The 6,000-nt window shown below is 43.5% G+C and overlaps 1 protein-coding gene across 1 annotated transcript in view; it reads right to left on the reverse strand.

The window, feature by feature from the left end:
- The window catches only part of LOC114038606 (lipase member K-like), a 51,167-nt gene that overhangs the window by 45,054 nt on the left and 113 nt on the right, over nt 1-6,000 (reverse strand). The window lies entirely within an intron of this gene.

Here is a 6,000-nt window from a genome sequence, read left to right on the forward strand (position 1 = left end):
AGTAAGAAGTGCAGGAGGCACCTCTGTTCACTATGTAGGAACAGGCTGATGGCTGGGGTCTCAGGTGAGTTTTGAACATTTAACTAAAGTTGTTTATCATATAATTTGATTGGTAATTTACTTCAAAATTACTGATAAAAATTTTAGATTATTTTTCATTGGTGATTTGTCTCATAGGAGACTCCAAGTATGCTTATCAGTTGTTTTAGAATACGTAATTGGTGTACCACAAACATGTTTATCTCATTTTTGAGAAACAAATTATATTTTAAAAAAATGACTTACTCAAAACAATTACAAAATGGAGTCTTAAAACAAAATGGAATTAATTATGCTAATGTGATAAGTTATTTTATTAGGATAATAGTTCTCACCAAATTATCAATTATGCTGAACTAATAAACTTATTCCTATTATCTTATTAAGGTTTAAAAACACTATTCACACTTCAATCTTTATGTCTGCAATAAATCCATGGCCCCTCATAGGGAAACCATGGTCAAGTCTATGAATTTCTGGCCAAGGTTAATTTGCCAAGAGTTTCAAGACAGCAGTTTTTCAAAAAGACTTTGACTTGGGGAAATTGTAATAAGCTGCAGTAAGTTATTCATCTTGCCAGAGCTGTTAGGTGTCCTGGCTTTTCTGGATCTGAATAGTTTGAAATAAATTGGAGTTTGGTGCAGATGAACAACTTGACCTTGAGCCATGTTCTATCAAGTACCAAAGTCGACCTTGGGCTACCGCTAGGTCACTTTAGGAAACCATTTTGTTACCAACACAAAGGCAGTAGACAACGTAAGAATAATGTGAGCTTTCAGCCAGGAAACATTGGGAATGACTTTTTTTAGTAGGTTTAATTAATATCTTGATTTTAAGTTACAAACATTTCCAGATTCCCCCTTCCATTAGAGTTTACTTGTAATAAAATAAAACAAGTAAGCGAAACTAGCAATAGTGACCTCATCTGAAAGCGGTACATACGCAACACTCTCCACCTGCTCTGCTCCTCACTTCAAGCTCAGTATTTTTAAAGGTTTTTTTTAGTTAGTAGAAATCTGTTTTCTCTCCCTCCCACACCACACTCCACTGAAAAAAGACAGAAAGGAAACACAAACTCCTTATTACAAATATGCCGAGTCAGACAAAACCCATGTCATCCTTGGCTGTACACAGTGATGTTTGTTTCATTCAGCCCCAAATCCATCCCCTTTGTCAGGAGATGGAGAGCGAGCCCTATCATCAGTCTTCCAGAATCAGGGATGGTCATTGGATTGATCATGGTTTGTATAGCTTTCAATGGGGCTTGTCTCCACAGCGTGTTTGTTATTGTAGAGATTGTGGGATGATGTTTTTTGATGTGTGATTTGCTCTGGTCCTCCATGTGTCATTGTCCCGGGGATGCCCTGCACAGATGCAGCTGTGTCTGCACAAGCTCCCTGCATGTGCCAGGTCATCCACTCTAGCAGATGGTCTCTTCTTACCCAGCCCTAACCTCTCTCTGACCTCCAGTCTTGCATCTCCAGGTGCCTGTTGGGCAAGTAGGACCAAATATACTGTAGACACCCTGAATTCAACATCTTGAGTCCCCAAATGAACTCATTGGTTTTCCCCCAAACCCTCTCTCCACCAACCTTCCCTATTACTAGAAAGGTCACCACTATCCTCCCAGGCCCTCAGGCACACAACCTAGGAGTCATCCTAGATGCCTCACTCTCTCACCCCACCCCCTGCCCCATTCCAATCTGTTACCAAGGCCTGTCAACTTCACCTGTGCAATATGCCTAGAATTTGCTCACTTCTCTCTCCTGACATGGGGCCCCTACCCTGGTGCATCACTTCATGTCTGGACTATTGCAATAGCCTGTTTGGGTGGGGTGGTGGGGTCCTGGTGCTTCTAGTCTCTCCTCATCTATTCAGTTACTCAAGCTGTTGCAGTTTCATGGTGTGCCTTGGTGGCACCATCTCAAAGAATTCAGAGTGAGGCATTTAGGATTAACACCCCTTAGAAGCGGGCTAGATTCCAAGAGGAAGCAGCAATGTCAGAGAAAGCAAGATGGATTTTTATAGGGTAATTTTATAGGGTAAGCAATTATGTAACAGAAGTTATGAACGTTAAAAAGGCAGGAGAGATTTGTTAAGAGATTAGGTAATCGTTTGGTGGTCAAACATCTTGGTCGTGCTGCTTTCTGATTGGCTAGCTGTTGCGGTCCTGTCTACTCAAGATGGATAGTCAGGTATTGTGATCTTGTCTTGGGCTAAATGGATGGTGTGATTGTGATTGAGTACAAGAACGCTCCTGTTCAAATTGGATCTGGGGGCAGTGGCTGGCTAGGGGAATTGGTGTTGAGTCTGAAGGCCTGTGGTGTGGTTAAAGCCAGATTTTGTGGCTAAATCAGGACATGCCGGCTGTTCAGTGGGCCCATAAGAAAGTTAGAATGTTGCGGCTAGGGGCAGCTTTACTAGGATTCTATCGAAGGGACTTACCTAGAGCACAGATCTAATCATGTCACATGTACTCCTGACTCGATAAACTCTCGCTGCTCCCTATCACCTCCAGCATCAAAGGCAAAATCCTCTGGCCTTCAAAGTGCTTCATAGCTTGGCCCCCTCACTACTTCTCTAGCCTTCCTGCACCTTAACCTCTCCCCTTCCCCCTACCATCACCACGTACTGGGTGACCCAACAAGGGTGTCCTTTCTGTCTCCTGTCTCCGGGCATTGTCACTGGCCATATCACCCATTCCTGGAATGCCCTCCCTGCTCAGCTCTGCCCCTTGACTTCCCTGGCTTTCCTCAAAGCCCGGTAAAATCCCACCTTCACAAAAAGCCTTTCCTAGTCCCTTTTTAAAAAATTATTTTATTTTTCCGAATTACGTGCAAACACAGACATTTAAAAAATGTTTGAGCTCCATATCTTCTCCTTTCCTCTCCTCCCCCCTCACAAATCCTAGGGCCTTCCTTGTGTTGAATTTTCTAGTTCATCTTGTATGTAGCTTGTCTGCACAGTTGTTTTCATGCCATGTTCTCCATTAAACTAGGAGATCCTAAAGGACCGGGACTGGCTTATTGACTGTTTTTATGTCCCTAGTGCTTAGAACCATGCCTGGCATGTAGTAGGTGCTTAATAAATGCTTGTTCCCTGACTAACTGTAAGATGGAGTGCTGAATCTGTAATATGTAATCAACCTCTCTTTACACAGAATATACAACATGGCTCATGTATAAAAATGTTGCTTTCTTTTCAAAGGCATATCGATGCTGTTGTGATTAATATAATATAAAATCATGCAACGTGGATTTTGGTGGAGAGTGAGGGAAAGTGGCTTGAGATTCTCTTTATTATAGCTAATGTTTATATAACACTTTACATGCGGCATTTCCTTTTCTCCTCACAAGCCTGGGGGAGTAGGGACTTCCATTTACTTCCTTTCTCCACATTCTCATGCTTAGCGCAGTATTGGTACACAGTAATTGCTTAAGAAGTGTTTATTGACTGATTGACTCTGATACACTGTGTGCAGTGCAAATTTCAGTTTTGCTCCCAATTCCCTGATTGAGGGCACATCATTCAATGGATCAGCAAGAATTTCAAAGGAGCAGCAGCATGGCTTATGGCTAGAGAATGACCATCACAGTCACAAAGACCTGGGTTCAGGTTCCAACTCTCAGAGAGAATGTTGTGACCCCGGGCAGGTCACTTCTCTGTTTAGTGCTTTAGGCAACTCACTAAGATGATAATTTGCAGAGAAGGTGCCAATATGCATTGGTCACGGCAGCTTATTTACTTGAGAGAACCACATGGCAGGAGCTTATCTGAATGCAACTTTCAGAGGCATTGATAGGATCTCTGGAATCTTGCCCTCTCCTTTCCACAACAGACTGCATTCCCCGAAGCAGGGGAAGGTCCCTACATCTGGATACCCTTTCCTCCAGTCTCCAGACTAGAATTCTAGCAACCTTTCCCTCCCCCCCCATCCCCGAATATCGCTGGGCTGGGACACTGTGTTGGTTTAGAACAAAAGCTACTTCTCTGGCTGCTGGCTTGCTCTCTGACCAGTTTTACTCCTTTCCACCAGATACTGGTTACACAAAAGTCCAAAAAGAAAATACTAAGTACCTCCCTCTATCCAAGCAAACAGAAACAGATGCTCTACATACTGGAAAATATTGCCAAATATGGAAGAGTGAATGAATTGTAGAGGCTAGCAGGTTAACATCTCAGCTCCACCAAGAGAAAGCCTTGAATTTCACCCAAGGAGAAGCTCCCTGAAGTCTCCTGGGAGGTGAGATGAAAATCAGGGGCATGTGGAGCAGTCCAGTGGTGGTGCTGACCTGAAGTCAGGAAGACCTGAATTCCAATTCAGCCTCAGCCTCAGACACTCACAAGATTTATGACCCTGAGTCTGGAAATTCAGGGAGTCAGAACTCTGTCCGCCCTCAGTTTCCTCATATGTAAAATAGGAATAATAATAGCACCTAACATCCAGGGCTTCTGTGAGGATTAAATGAGATAATATTTGTAAAGAGCTTTGAATACTTTAATGTTCTATATAAATGCTAGTCATTATTATTGTTAAATATGGTTCAAAAAATCAGATGGGTGAGGTTGAGACAAAATCTAAATGCCAAAAGGAGGGTTTTAAACTTGATTCTAGAGGAATTAGGTATCTACTGGACTGTATTAGATGTGGAGGGGACATCTCAGCAGGAGACAGGAGGCAAGTGATGGAGACAACTGGAAAATGGCTCCCACCTGGCCAGGTTTTAAGAAGATGGGGAAGATAATTTCTTCTATCTCTTGACCCATTTGTGAAAGCTGTGAGGGTGAAGGGTCAGAGACAGGGAGAGAAGGGAACTTTTACTAGAGATGTTGTGGATGCGGAATCAACAAGATTGAGTACCTGATTTGGCAAGTGACTTGACCAGGGACGTACAGCCAGAATGTGTAAAAGAACAGCTGTAAATCCAGGTCTTCCCAACGCTGACCCAACTCTGTGCTCCCTCCACCACTTGCCTTTACCCATTGCTCCCTCATGCCTCACCAGATTAAATTAAGGGCTGTAATAACCATAGTTTGAGAACAGCTTTGTGAAAAGCACTTTCTCTACAACCAACCTGTGAAGTAAGTAGTACAAGGATTTTGTTGTTCAGTCATTTCAGTTGTGTCTGACTTTCCATGACCCCATTTGGGGTTTTCTTGGCAAAGATACTAGACTGGTTTGCCATTTCCTTCTCTGGCTTATTTTACAGATGAGGTAACTGAGGCAAACTGGATTAAGTGACTTGCCTAGGGTCATATAGCTAGTAAGTGCCTGAGGCCAGATTTGAACACAAGAAGATGAGTCTTCCTGATTTGAAGCCCAGTCCTCTATTCACCATGCCACCATCTCCACGTCACAAATGAAGAAACTGAGGCATCAAGAGAGATGGCTTGATGTGCCCACGTTCACCCCGGCAGTAAGTCCCAGAGCTGAGATTAAAACTTGGGTCTGCTGAAGCCAAACTTAGTTTTTTCTTCTATTTCAAATATTCTAAGGGAGGTTAGGAAGTGGCCCACAAGGGGTGCTATTCTCTTGTTCCTCGATGTTTCTTATTTCTTGTATCTGGCAAAACTGAGGACTCATCATGGAATAGGGGAATGTTGTTGTTTGTCCTTCGTTCTCAAAGAGGACCATGGCATCAGGAAGGTGCTGCCATGACTTGCAAGTGAACTGGATTCAAATGAGGGAGGGCCATGCAAAGTCACCAGCTTCACCTTCTCCTCCAGACACATCTGGGTCCAGTGGAAAGATACAGGCCAGGGTGACTGGAGATGGTCCCCAGTAGGGGAATGAAGGGCCTCTTCAAAGCAACCCAAGACACTGAGATCCACGGACCATTTGGTAGACCATGGTCCCCTCCTCACCAGGAAGACTCTCTGGCATCCTAGGAGGTTCCTAACTGCCCTGTCTCCTCAGTGATACCACTAAGAGTACAGCGAGAGATTGGGCATGTCTGTGGA

The sequence above is a fragment of the Vombatus ursinus genome, unplaced genomic scaffold (assembly GCF_900497805.2).
Source record: "Vombatus ursinus unplaced genomic scaffold, bare-nosed wombat genome assembly UNPS02011353.1, whole genome shotgun sequence".
Taxonomy (NCBI): Eukaryota; Metazoa; Chordata; class Mammalia; order Diprotodontia; family Vombatidae; genus Vombatus; species Vombatus ursinus.